The sequence below is a fragment of the Lampetra fluviatilis genome, unplaced genomic scaffold (assembly GCF_964198595.1).
Source record: "Lampetra fluviatilis unplaced genomic scaffold, kcLamFluv1.1 SCAFFOLD_393, whole genome shotgun sequence".
Lineage (NCBI taxonomy): Eukaryota > Metazoa > Chordata > Hyperoartia > Petromyzontiformes > Petromyzontidae > Lampetra > Lampetra fluviatilis.
Window position 1 is genome coordinate 77,501 of NW_027621687.1, and position 13,402 is coordinate 90,902.

General features: G+C 68.5%; 1 long non-coding RNA gene across 1 annotated transcript in view; it reads left to right on the top strand.

Annotated features, from left to right (window-relative positions):
• LOC144955577 (uncharacterized) overlaps positions 1–572 on the top strand; it is a 14,735-nt gene extending 14,163 nt beyond the window's left edge. Inside the window, exon 4 of the long non-coding RNA XR_013641724.1 lies at positions 425–572. This is a non-coding gene — a long non-coding RNA (uncharacterized LOC144955577). The remainder of the gene's footprint in view (positions 1–424) is intronic.
• The last annotated feature ends 12,830 nt before the right edge of the window (positions 573–13,402 follow it).

Consider the following 13,402-nt stretch of genomic DNA (forward strand, 5'->3'; position numbering starts at 1 on the left):
GTGTGTGTGTGTCTGTGTGTGTGTGTGTGTCTGTGTGTGTGTGTGTGTCTATGTGTGTGTGTGTGTCTGTGTGTGTGTCTGTGTGTGTGTCTGTGTGTGTGTCTGTGTGTGTGTCTGTGTGTGTGTTTCTGTGTGTGTGTGTCTCTGTGTGTGTGTCTGTGTGTGTGTCTGTGTGTGTGTCTATGTGTGTGTGTCTGTGTGTGTGTCTATGTGTGTGTGTGTGTGTCTGTCTCTGTGTCTGTGTGTGTCTCTGTGTGTGTGTCTATGTGTGTGTGTGTGTCTGTGTGTGTGTCTGTGTGTGTGTGTCTATGTGTGTGTGTGTCTCTGTGTGTGTGTCTATGTGTGTGTGTGTGTCTGTGTGTGTGTCTCTGTGTGTGTGTCTATGTGTGTGTGTGTGTCTGTGTGTGTGTCTGTGTGTGTGCAGGTTCTGTGCGCTGTGTGAATGTTACGTTTCATCTGATAATCGACACTGCACCGTCTGTAACGCCTGCACATCGATGGTAACAACATCATCATCATCAGCAACATCATCATCAGCAACATCATCATCAGCAACATCAACATCATCATCATCATCAGCAACATCATCATCAGCAACATCAACATCATCATCAGCAACATCATCATCAGCAACATCAACATCATCATCAGCAGCAACATCATCATCAGCAACATCATCAGCAACATCAACATCATCATCAGCAACATCATCATCAGCAACATCAACATCATCATCAGCAGCAACATCATCATCAGCAACATCATCATCAGCAACATCATCATCAGCAACATCATCATCAGCAACATCAACATCATCATCATCATCAGCAACATCATCATCAGCAACATCATCATCAGCAACATCATCATCAGCAACATCATCATCAGCAACATCATCATCAGCAACATCATCATCAGCAACATCATCATCAGCAACATCAACATCATCATCAGCAACATCATCATCAGCAACATCATCATCAGCAACATCAACATCATCATCAGCAGCAACATCATCATCAGCAGCAACATCAGCAACATCAACATCATCATCAGCAACATCATCATCAGCAACATCATCATCAGCAACATCAACATCATCATCAGCAGCAACATCATCATCAGCAGCAACATCATCATCAGCAGCAACATCATCATCAGCAGCAACATCATCATCAGCAACATCATCATCATCAGCAACATCATCATCAGCAACATCATCATCAGCAACATCATCAGCAACATCATCATCAGCAACATCATCAGCAACATCATCATCAGCATCATCATCAGCAACAACATCATCAGCAACAACATCATCAGCAGCATCATCATCATCAGCAACATCAACATCATCATCAGCAACATCATCATCAGCAACATCAACATCATCATCAGCAACATCATCATCAGCAACATCATCATCAGCAACATCATCATCAGCAACATCATCATCAGCACCATCATCATCAGCAACATCAACATCAGCAACATCAACATCATCATCAGCAACATCAACATCATCATCAGCAGCAACATCATCATCAGCAGCAACATCATCATCAGCAACATCATCATCAGCAACATCATCATCAGCAACATCATCATCATCAGCAACATCATCATCAGCAACATCACCATCAGCAACATCATCATCAGCAACATCAACATCATCATCAGCAACATCAACATCATCATCAGCAACATCATCATCATCAGCAACATCATCAGCATCATCAGTAAGATCACCATCACTGCTACCATCACCATCACCACCTCTCATCGTCAGTATCATACACGGTGGTGATGATAGTGATGGTGATGGTGGTGATGGTGATGGTGGTGATGATGATGGTGATGGTGGTGATGGTGGTGATGGTGGTGATGGTGATGGTGGTGATGGTGGTGATGGTGATGGTGGTGGTGATGGTGGTGATGGTGGTGATGGTGGTGATGATGGTGGTGGTGATGGTGGTGATGATGTTGGTGATGATGGTGATGATGGTGGTGGTGATGATGATGGTGATGATGGTGGTGGTGATGATGATGATGATGGTGATGATGATGGTGATGATCATGTTGGTGATGATGGTGGTGATGATGATGATAGTGATGGTGATGGTGGTGATGGTGGTGATGATGATGATAGTGATGGTGATGGTGGTGATGGTGGTGATGGTGATGGTGGTGATGGTGGTGATGATGATAGTGATGGTGATGGTGGTGATGGTGGTGATGATGGTGATGGTGGTGATGGTGGTGATGGTGATGGTGGTGATGGTGGTGATGGTGATGATGGTGATGGTGGTGATGGTGATGGTGGTGGTGTTGGTGGTGATGGTGGTGATGGTGGTGATGGTGATAGTGGTGATGATGTTGATGATGATGGTGATGATGGTGGTGGTGATGATGGTGGTGATGGTGGTGATGGTGATGGTGGTGATGGTGGTGATGGTGATGATGGTGATGGTGGTGATGGTGATGGTGGTGGTGTTGGTGGTGATGGTGGTGGTGGTGATGGTGGTGATGGTGATGATGGTGATGGTGGTGTTGGTGGTGATGGTGATGGTGGTGGTGGTGATGGTGGTGATGGTGGTGATGGTGATGGTGGTGGTGTTGGTGGTGATGGTGGTGGTGGTGATGGTGGTGATGGTGGTGATGGTGATGATGGTGATGGTGGTGATGGTGATGGTGGTGGTGTTGGTGGTGATGGTGGTGGTGGTGTTGGTGGTGATGGTGGTGGTGGTGATGGTGGTGATGGTGGTGATGGTGATGATGGTGATGGTGGTGGTGGTGATGGTGGTGGTGTTGGTGGTGATGGTGGTGATGGTGGTGATGATGGTGGTGATGATGGTGGTGGTGATGATGGTGGTGATGATGATGATGGTGGTGATGATGGTGTTGGTGATGATGATGTTGGTGATGATGGTGGTGGTGATGGTGGTGATGATGATGGTGATGGTGGTGATGGTGATGATGGGGTGATGGTGATGATGGTGGTGATGATGATGATGGTGGTGATGATGGTGGTGGTGATGATGATGATGGTGGTGATGGTGTGATTGGTGATGGTGGTGGTGATGGTGGTGATGGTGGTGATGGTGGTGATGGTGGTGATGGTGATGATGGTGATAGTGGTGATGATGTTGGTGATGATGGTGATGATGGTGGTGGTGATGATGGTGATGATGATAGTGATGGTGATGGTGGTGATTGTGGTGATGGTGATGGTGGGATGGTGATGATGGTGATGGTGGTGATGGTGGTGGTGATGGTGGTGATGGTGGTGATGGTGATGGTGGTGATGGTGGTGATGGTGATGATGGTGATGGTGGTGATGGTGATGGTGGTGAGTGTTGGTGGTGATGGTGGTGATGGTGGTGATGATGGTGGTGATGATGGTGGTGATGATGGTGGTGATGGATGGATGATGGTGGTGATGATGGTGTTGGTGGATGATGATGGTGGTGATGATGGTGGTGGTGATGGTGGTGATGATGGTGGTGATGGTGGTGATGGTGATGGTGGTGATGGTGATGGTGGTGATGATGGTGATGGTGGTGATGGGTGGTGATGGTGGTGGTGATGATGGTGGTGGTGATGGTGATGGTGGTGATGGTGATGGTGGTGATGATGGTGATGGTGGTGATGGTGGTGATGGTGGTGGTGATGATGGTGGTGGTGATGGTGATGATGGTGATGGTGGTGATGGTGGTGGTGATGGTGGTGATGGTGGTGATGGTGATGGTGGTGATGGTGGTGATGGTGATGATGGTGATGGTGGTGATGGTGGTGGTGATGGTGGTGATGGTGGTGATGGTGATGGTGGTGATGGTGGTGATGGTGATGATGGTGATGGTGGTGATGGTGATGGTGGTGGTGTTGGTGGTGATGGTGGTGATGGTGGTGATGATGGTGGTGATGATGGTGGTGATGATGGTGGTGATGATGATGATGGTGGTGATGATGGTGTTGGTGATGATGATGTTGGTGATGATGGTGGTGGTGATGGTGGTGATGATGGTGTGATGGTGGTGATGGTGATGGTGGTGATGGTGATGGTGGTGATGATGGTGATGGTGGTGATGGTGGTGATGGTGGTGGTGATGATGGTGGTGGTGATGGTGGTGATGATGTTGGTGATGATATTGATGATGGTGGTGGTGATGATGGTGGTGGTGATGATGATGTTGGTGATGATGGTGGTGGTGATGGTGGTGGTGATGATGGTGGTGATGATGGTGGTGATGGGGTTGGTGGTTCTCTGCAGGATGGGAGAGGCCATGGAACCACTGTGACCTCTGCAAGAAGTGTGTGAAGCAAAGTGAGTCCCATCACCACCATCACCACCATCACCACCATCACCATCACCACCATCATCACCATCACCATCACCACCACCATCACCACCATCACATCACCACCATCACCATCATCACCATCATCACCATCACCACCATCACCACCATCACCATCACCACCATCACCATCACCACCATCACCACCACCATCACCATCATCATCACCATCATCACCATCACCACCATCACCACCATCACCACCATCACCATCACCACCATCACCACCATCACCATCACCACCATCACCACCATCACCATCATCACCACCATCACCATCATCACCACCATCACCACCATCACCACCATCACCATCACCACCATCATCACCATCACCATCACCACCATCACCATCACCACCATCACCATCACCACCACCATCACCATCATCACCACCATCACCACCATCACCATCACCACCATCATCACCATCACCATCACCACCATCACCATCACCACCATCACCATCACCACCACCATCACCATCATCTCCACCATCACCATCACCATCATCACCACCATCACCACCATCACCACCATCACCACCATCACCATCATCACCATCACACCATCACCACCATCACCAATCACCACCATCACCATCACCACCATCATCACCATCATCACCACCATCACCACCATCACCACCATCACCATCACCACCATCACCATCACCACCATCACCACCATCACCATCACCACCATCACCACCATCACCACCATCAGCACCATCACCATCAACAGTAGCATCTTTAATCCCCGTGTCTCCCCCCCCCCGTGTCTCCCCCCCCCCCCCGTGTCTCCCCCCCCCCCCGTCTCGTGTCTCCCCCCCCCGTGTCTCCCCCCCCCCGTGTCTCCCCCCCCCCGTGTCTCCCCCCCCCCCCGTGTCTCCCCCCCCCCCCCGTGTCTCCCCCGCCCCCCCCGTGTCTCCCCCCCCCCGTGTCTCCCCCCCCCCGTGTCTCCCCCCCCGTGTCTCCCCCCCCCCGTGTCTCCCCCCCCCCCCGTGTCTCCCCCCCCCCCGTGTCTCCCCCCCCCCGTGTCTCCCCCCCCCCCCGTGTCTCCCCCCCGCCCCCCCGTGTCTCCCCCCCCCCGTGTCTCCCCCCCCCGTGTCTCCCCCCCCCCCGTGTCTCCCCCCCCCCCCCGTGTCTCCCCCCCCCCGTGTCTCCCCCCCCCCGTGTCTCCCCCCCCCCCCGTGTCTCCCCCCCCCCGTGTCTCCCCCCCCCCGGCTCCCCCCCGTGTCTCCCCCCCCCCCCGTGTCTCCCCCCCCCCGTGTCTCCCCCCCCCCCGTGTCTCCCCCCCCCCGTGTCTCCCCCCCCCCGTGTCTCCCCCCCCCCCCCGTGTCTCCCCCCCCCCCCGTGTCTCCCCCCCCCCGTGTCTCCCCCCCCCCCCGTGTCTCCCCCCCCCCCCCGTGTCTCCCCCCCCCCCGTGTCTCCCCCCCCCCGTGTCTCCCCCCCCCCGTGTCTCCCCCCCCCCCGTGTCTCCCCCCCCCCCCGTGTCTCCCCCCCCCCGTGTCTCCCCCCCCCCGTGTCTCCCCCCCCCCCCGTGTCTCCCCCCCCCCGTGTCTCCCCCCCCCCCGTGTCTCCCCCCCCCGTGTCTCCCCCCCCCCGTGTCTCCCCCCCCCCCCGTGTCTCCCCCCCCCCCCCGTGTCTCCCCCCCCCCCGTGTCTCCCCCCCCCCGTGTCTCCCCCCCCCGTGTCTCCCCCCCCCCGTGTCTCCCCCCCCCCCCGTGTCTCCCCCCCCCCCCGTGTCTCCCCCCCCCCGTGTCTCCCCCCCCCCCGTGTCTCCCCCCCCCCCCGTGTCTCCCCCCCCCCCGTGTCTCCCCCCCCCCCCCGTGTCTCCCCCCCTCCCCCCCCGTGTCTCCCCCCCCCCGTGTCTCCCCCCCCCGTGTCTCCCCCCCCCGTGTCTCCCCCCCCCCGTGTCTCTCCCCCCCCCGTGTCTCCCCCCCCCGTGTCTCCCCCCCCCCGTGTCTCCCCCCCCCCCGTGTCTCCCCCCCCCGTGTCTCCCCCCCCCCGTGTCTCCCCCCCCCCCGTGTCTCCCCCCCCCCCCCCGTGTCTCCCCCCCCCCGTGTCTCCCCCCCCCGTGTCTCCCCCCCCCCCGTGTCTCCCCCCCCCCCGTGTCTCCCCCCCCCCCGTGTCTCCCCCCCCCGTGTCTCCCCCCCCCCCCGTGTCTCCCCCCCCCCGTGTCTCCCCCCCCCCGTGTCTCCCCCCCCGTGTCTCCCCCCCTCCCCCCCGTGTCTCCCCCCCCCCCGTGTCTCCCCCCCCCCCGTGTCTCCCCCCCCCGTGTCTCCCCCCCCCCCCCGTGTCTCCCCCCCCCCCCGTGTCTCCCCCCCCCCGTGTCTCCCCCCCCCCGTGTCTCTCCCCCCCCGTGTCTCTCCCCCCCCGTGTCTCCCCCGTCCCCCCCCGTGTCTCCCCCCCCCCCGTGTCTCCCCCCCCCCGTGTCTCTCCCCCCCCGTGTCTCTCCCCCCCCCGTGTCTCCCCCCCCCCCGTGTCTCCCCCCCCCCCCGTGTCTCCCCCCCCCCCGTGTCTCCCCCCCCCCCCGTGTCTCCTCCCCCCCCCCGTGTCTCCCCCCCCCCCGTGTCTCCCCCCCCCCCGTGTCTCCCCCCCCGTGTCTCCCCCCCCCCCCGTGTCTCCCCCCCCCCCCGTGTCCCCCCCCCCCCCCGTGTCTCCCCCCCCCGTGTCTCTCCCCCCCCCGTGTCTCCCCCCGCCCCCCCCGTGTCTCCCCCCCCCCCGTGTCTCCTTCCCCCCCGTGTCTCTCCCCCCCCCCGTGTCTCTCCCCCCCCCCGTGTCTCCCCCCCCCCCCGTGTCTCCCCCCCCCCACCCCGTGTCTCCCCCCCCCCGTGTCTCTCCCCCCCCCGTGTCTCCCCCCCCCCCCGTGTCTCTCCCCCCCCCGTGTCTCTCCCCCCCCGTGTCTCTCCCCCCCCCCGTGTCCCCCCCCCCCCCCGTGTCTCCCCCCCCCCGTGTCTCTCCCCCCCCCCGTGTCTCCTTCCCCCCCGTGTCTCTCCCCCCCCCGTGTCTCCCCCCCCCCCCGTGTCTCTCCCCCCCCCCGTGTCTCCCCCCCCCGTGTCTCCCCCCCCCCCCGTGTCTCTCCCCCCCCCGTGTCTCTCCCCCCCGTGTCTCTCCCCCCCCCCCGTGTCTCCCCCCCCCCCCCGTGTCTCCCCCCCCCGTGTCCCCCCCCCCCCCCGTGTCTCCCCCCCCCGTGTCTCTCCCCCCCCCCGTGTCTCCCCCCCCCCGTGTCTCCCCCCCCCCCCGTGTCTCCCCCGCCCCCCCCCGTGTCTCCCCCCCCCCCCGTGTCTCCCCCCCCCCCCGTGTCTCCCCCCCCCCCGTGTCTCCCCCCCCCCCCGTGTCTCCTTCCCCCCCGTGTCTCCCCCCCCCCCCGTGTCTCCCCCCCCCGTGTCTCTCCCCCCCCCCCGTGTCTCCCCCCCCCCCCGTGTCTCCTCCCCCCCGTGTCTCCCCCCCCCCCCCGTGTCTCCCCCCCCCGTGTCTCTCCCCCCCCCCGTGTCTCCCCCCCCCCCGTGTCTCCCCCCCCCCCCGTGTCTCCCCCCCCCCCGTGTCTCCCCCCCCCCCCGTGTCTCCTTCCCCCCCCGTGTCTCCCCCCCCCCCCCGTGTCTCCCCCCCCCCCGTGTCTCCCCCCCCCCCCGTGTCTCCCCCCCCCCCCGTGTCTCTCCCCCCCCCCCGTGTCTCCCCCCCCCCCGTGTCTCCCCCCCCGGTCTCCCCCCCCCCCGTGTCTCCCCCCCCCCCCCGTGTCCCCCCCCCCCCCCGTGTCTCCCCCCCCCCGTGTCTCTCCCCCCCCCCGTGTCTCCCCCCCCCCCCGTGTCTCCCCCCCCCCCCGTGTCCCCCCCCCCCCCCCGTGTCTCCCCCCCCCCGTGTCTCTCCCCCCCCCGTGTCTCCCCCCCCCCCGTGTCTCTCCCCCCCCCCGTGTCTCTCCCCCCCCCGTGTCTCCTTCCCCCCCCGTGTCTCTCCCCCCCCCGTGTCTCTCCCCCCCCCGTGTCTCCCCCCCTCCCCCCGTGTCTCCCCCCCCCCCCCGTGTCTCCCCCCCCCGTGTCTCTCCCCCCCCCCGTGTCTCCCCCCCCCCCCGTGTCTCTCCCCCCCCCCGTGTCTCTCCCCCCCCGTGTCTCCCCCCCCCCGTGTCCCCCCCCCGGCCCCCCCCGTGTCTCCCCCCCCCGTGTCTCTCCCCCCCCCGTGTCCCCCCCCCCTCCCCCCCCGTGTCTCCCCCCCCCCGTGTCTCCCCCCCCCCCCCCCGTGTCTCCCCCCCCCCGTGTCTCTCCCCCCCCCGTGTCTCCTTCCCCCCCGTGTCTCCCCCCCCGTGTCTCCCCCCCCCCCCGTGTCTCCCCCCCCCGTGTCTCCCCCCCCCCGTGTCTCCCCCCCCCCCGTGTCTCCCCCCCCCCGTGTCTCTCCCCCCCCCGTGTCTCCCCCCCCCCGTGTCTCCCCCCCCCCCCCGTGTCTCCCCCCCCCCGTGTCTCTCCCCCCCCCGTGTCTCCCCCCCCGTGTCTCCCCCCCCCCCGTGTCTCCCCCCCCCCGTGTCTCTCCCCCCCCGTGTCTCCCCCCCCCCGTGTCTCCCCCCCCCCCCGTGTCTCCCCCCCCCCCGTGTCTCCCCCCCCCCGTGTCTCCCCCCCCGTGTCTCCCCCCCCCCCGTGTCTCCCCCCCCCCCCGTGTCTCCCCCCCCCCCCCGTGTCTCCCCCCCCCCGTGTCTCCCCCCCCCCCGTGTCTCCCCCCCCCGTGTCTCCCCCCCCCCCGTGTCTCCCCCCCCCCCCGTGTCTCCCCCCCCCCCGTGTCTCCCCCCCCCCCCGTGTCTCCCCCCCCCCGTGTCTCCCCCCCCGTGTCTCCCCCCCCCCCCGTGTCTCCCCCCCGCCCCCCCGTGTCTCCCCCCCCCCCCGTGTCTCCCCCCCCCCCCGTGTCTCCCCCCCCCCCCGTGTCTCCCCCCCTCCCCCCCGTGTCTCCCCCCCCCCCGTGTCTCCCCCCCCCCCGTGTCTCCCCCCCCCCGTGTCTCTCCCCCCCCCGTGTCTCCCCCCCCCCGTGTCTCTCCCCCCCCCGTGTCTCCCCCCCCCCCCCGTGTCTCCCCCCCCCCGTGTCTCCTCCCCCCCCCGTGTCTCCCCCCCCCCCCGTGTCTCCCCCCCCCCCGTGTCTCTCCCCCCCCCCCGTGTCTCCCCCCCCCGTGTCTCCCCCCCCCCCCCGTGTCTCCCCCCCCCCCGTGTCTCCCCCCCCCCGTGTCTCCCCCCGTGTCTCCCCCCCGTGTCTCCCCCCCGCCCCCCCGTGTCTCCCCCCCCCCGTGTCTCCCCCCCCCCCGTGTCTCTCCCCCCCCCGTGTCTCTCCCCCCCCCGTGTCTCCCCCCCCCCCGTGTCTCCCCCCCCCCCCGTGTCTCCCCCCCCCCGTGTCTCTCCCCCCCCGTGTCTCTCCCCCCCCCGTGTCTCCCCCCCCCCCGTGTCTCCCCCCCCCCCCGTGTCTCCCCCCCCCCCGTGTCTCCCCCCCCCCCCCGTGTCTCCCCCCCCCCCCCGTGTCTCCCCCCCCCCCCGTGTCTCCCCCCCCCCCCGTGTCTCCCCCCCCGTGTCTCCCCCCCCCCCGTGTCTCCCCCCCCCCCCGTGTCCCCCCCCCCCCCCGTGTCTCCCCCCCCCCGTGTCTCTCCCCCCCCCCGTGTCTCCCCCCCCCCCCGTGTCTCCCCCCCCCCGTGTCTCCTTCCCCCCCCGTGTCTCTCCCCCCCCCCGTGTCTCTCCCCCCCCCGTGTCTCCCCCCCCCCCGTGTCCCCCCCCCCCCCCCGTGTCTCCCCCCCCCGTGTCTCTCCCCCCCCCCGTGTCTCCCCCCCCCCCGTGTCTCTCCCCCCCCCGTGTCTCTCCCCCCCCGTGTCTCTCCCCCCCCCCGTGTCCCCCCCCCCCCCCCGTGTCTCCCCCCCCCCGTGTCTCTCCCCCCCCCCGTGTCTCCTTCCCCCCCGTGTCTCTCCCCCCCCCGTGTCTCCCCCCCCCCCCCCGTGTCTCTCCCCCCCCCCGTGTCTCCCCCCCCCGTGTCTCCCCCCCCCCCCGTGTCTCTCCCCCCCCCCCGTGTCTCTCCCCCCCCGTGTCTCTCCCCCCGTCTCCCCCCCGTGTCCCCCCCCCCCCCCCGTGTCTCCCCCCCCCGTGTCCCCCCCCCCCCCCGTGTCTCCCCCCCCGTGTCTCTCCCCCCCCCGTGTCTCCTTCCCCCCCCGTGTCTCCCCCCCCCCCGTGTCTCCCCCCCCCCCCGTGTCTCCCCCCCCCCCCGTGTCTCCCCCCCCCCCCGTGTCTCCCCCCCCCCCCGTGTCTCCCCCCCCCCCGTGTCTCCCCCCCCGTGTCTCCCCCCCCCCCGTGTCTCCCCCCCCCCCCGTGTCCCCCCCCCCCCCCCCGTGTCTCCCCCCCCCCCGTGTCTCTCCCCCCCCCCGTGTCTCCCCCCCCCCCCGTGTCTCCCCCCCCCCGTGTCTCCTTCCCCCCCGTGTCTCTCCCCCCCCCGTGTCTCTCCCCCCCCCGTGTCTCCCCCCCCCCCCGTGTCTCCCCCCCGGTCCCCCCCCCGTGTCTCCCCCCCCCCGTGTCTCTCCCCCCCCCGTGTCTCCCCCCCCCCCGTGTCTCTCCCCCCCCCGTGTCTCTCCCCCCCCGTGTCTCTCCCCCCCCCGTGTCCCCCCCCCCCCCCCGTGTCTCCCCCCCCCCGTGTCTCTCCCCCCCCCCCGTGTCTCCTTCCCCCCCGTGTCTCTCCCCCCCCCCGTGTCTCCCCCCCCCCCCCGTGTCTCTCCCCCCCCCGTGTCTCTCCCCCCCCGTGTCTCTCCCCCCCCCCGTGTCCCCCCCCCCCCCCGTGTCTCCCCCCCCCGTGTCCCCCCCCCCCCCCGTGTCTCCCCCCCCCGTGTCTCTCCCCCCCCCGTGTCTCCTTCCCCCCCCGTGTCTCCCCCCCCCGTGTCCCCCCCCCCCCCCGTGTCTCCCCCCCCCCGTGTCTCCCCCCCCCCCCCGTGTCTCCCCCCCCCCCGTGTCTCTCCCCCCCCCGTGTCTCCCCCCCCCGTGTCCCCCCCCCCCCCCGTGTCTCCCCCCCCCGTGTCTCTCCCCCCCCCGTGTCTCCTTCCCCCCCGTGTCTCCCCCCCCGTGTCTCCCCCCCCCCCGTGTCTCCCCCCCCCCCCCCGTGTCTCTCCCCCCCCGTGTCTCCCCCCCCCCCGTGTCTCCCCCCCCGTGTCTCCCCCCCCCCCCCCGTGTCTCCCCCCCCGTGTCTCTCCCCCCCCCGTGTCTCCCCCCCCCCCGTGTCTCCCCCCCCCGTGTCTCCCCCCCCCCCCGTGTCTCCTTCCCCCCCGTGTCTCCCCCCCCCCGTGTCTCCCCCCCCCCCGTGTCTCCCCCCCCCCCCGTGTCTCCCCCCCCGTGTCTCCCCCCCCCCCGTGTCTCCCCCCCCCCGTGTCTCTCCCCCCCCCGTGTCTCCCCCCCCCCGTGTCTCCCCCCCCCCCCCCGTGTCTCCCCCCCCCCGTGTCTCCCCCCCCCCCGTGTCTCCCCCCCCCCGTGTCTCTCCCCCCCCCGTGTCTCCCCCCCCCCCCCGTGTCTCCCCCCCCGTGTCTCCCCCCCCCCCGTGTCTCCCCCCCCCCGGTCCCCCCCCGTGTCCCCCCCCCCCCCCGTGTCTCCCCCCCCCCCGTGTCTCCTTCCCCCCCGTGTCTCCCCCCCCCCCGTGTCTCTCCCCCCCCCGTGTCTCCCCCCCCCCGTGTCTCCCCCCCCCCCGTGTCTCTCCCCCCCCCCGTGTCTCCCCCCCCCCCCGTGTCTCCCCCCCCCCGTGTCTCCTTCCCCCCCCGTGTCTCTCCCCCCCCCCGTGTCTCTCCCCCCCCCCGTGTCTCCCCCCCCCCCGTGTCCCCCCCCCCCCCCGTGTCTCCCCCCCCCCCTCCCCCCCCCCGTGTCTCCCCCCCCCGTGTCTCTCCCCCCCCCCGTGTCTCCCCCCCCCCCGTGTCTCCCCCCCCCCCGTGTCTCCCCCCCCCCCGTGTCCCCCCCCCCCCCCGTGTCTCCCCCCCCCCCCGTGTCCCCCCCCCCCCCCGTGTCTCTCCCCCCCCCGTGTCTCCCCCCCCCGTGTCTCTCCCCCCCCCCGTGTCTCCTTCCCCCCCGTGTCTCTCCCCCCCCCGTGTCTCCCCCCCCCCCCGTGTCTCTCCCCCCCCCGTGTCTCCCCCCCCGTGTCTCTCCCCCCCCCGTGTCCCCCCCCCCCCCCGTGTCTCCCCCCCCGTGTCTCTCCCCCCCCCGTGTCTCCTTCCCCCCCGTGTCTCTCCCCCCCCCGTGTCTCTCCCCCCCCGTGTCTCTCCCCCCCCGTGTCTCTCCCCCCCCCGTGTCTCCCCCCCCCGTGTCTCCTTCCCCCCCGTGTCTCCCCCCCCCCGTGTCTCCCCCCCCCCCGTGTCTCCCCCCCCGTGTCTCCCCCCCCCCGTGTCTCCCCCCCCCCCGTGTCTCCCCCCCCCCGTGTCTCCCCCGTGTCTCCCCCCCCCCGTGTCTCCCCCCCCCGTGTCTCTCCCCCCCCCGTGTCTCCCCCCCCCCCGTGTCTCCCCCCCCCCCGTGTCTCCCCCCCGTGTCTCCCCCCCCCCCGTGTCTCCCCCCCGTGTCTCCCCCCCCCCGTGTCTCCCCCCCCCCGTGTCTCCCCCCCCCCGTGTCTCCCCCCCGTGTCTCCCCCCCCCCCCGTGTCTCCCCCCCCCGTGTCTCTCCCCCCCCCGTGTCTCCCCCCCCCCCCGTGTCTCCCCCCCCCCGTGTCTCCCCCCGTGTCTCCCCCCCCCCGTGTCTCCCCCCCCCCCGTGTCTCCCCCCCCCCCGTGTCTCCCCCCCCCGTGTCTCCCCCCCCCCCGTGTCTCCCCCCCCCCGTGTCTCCCCCCCCCCCGTGTCTCCCCCCCCCCCGTGTCTCCCCCCCCCCCCGTGTCTCCCCCCCGTGTCTCCCCCCCCCCGTGTCTCTCCCCCCCCCCGTGTCTCCCCCCCCCCGTGTCTCCTTCCCCCCCCCGTGTCTCCCCCCCGTGTCTCCCCCCCCCCCGTGTCTCCCCCCGTGTCTCCCCCCCCCTTGTCTCCCCCCCCCCCCCGTGTCTCCCCCCCCCCCGTGTCTCCCCCCCCCCCGTGTCTCCCCCC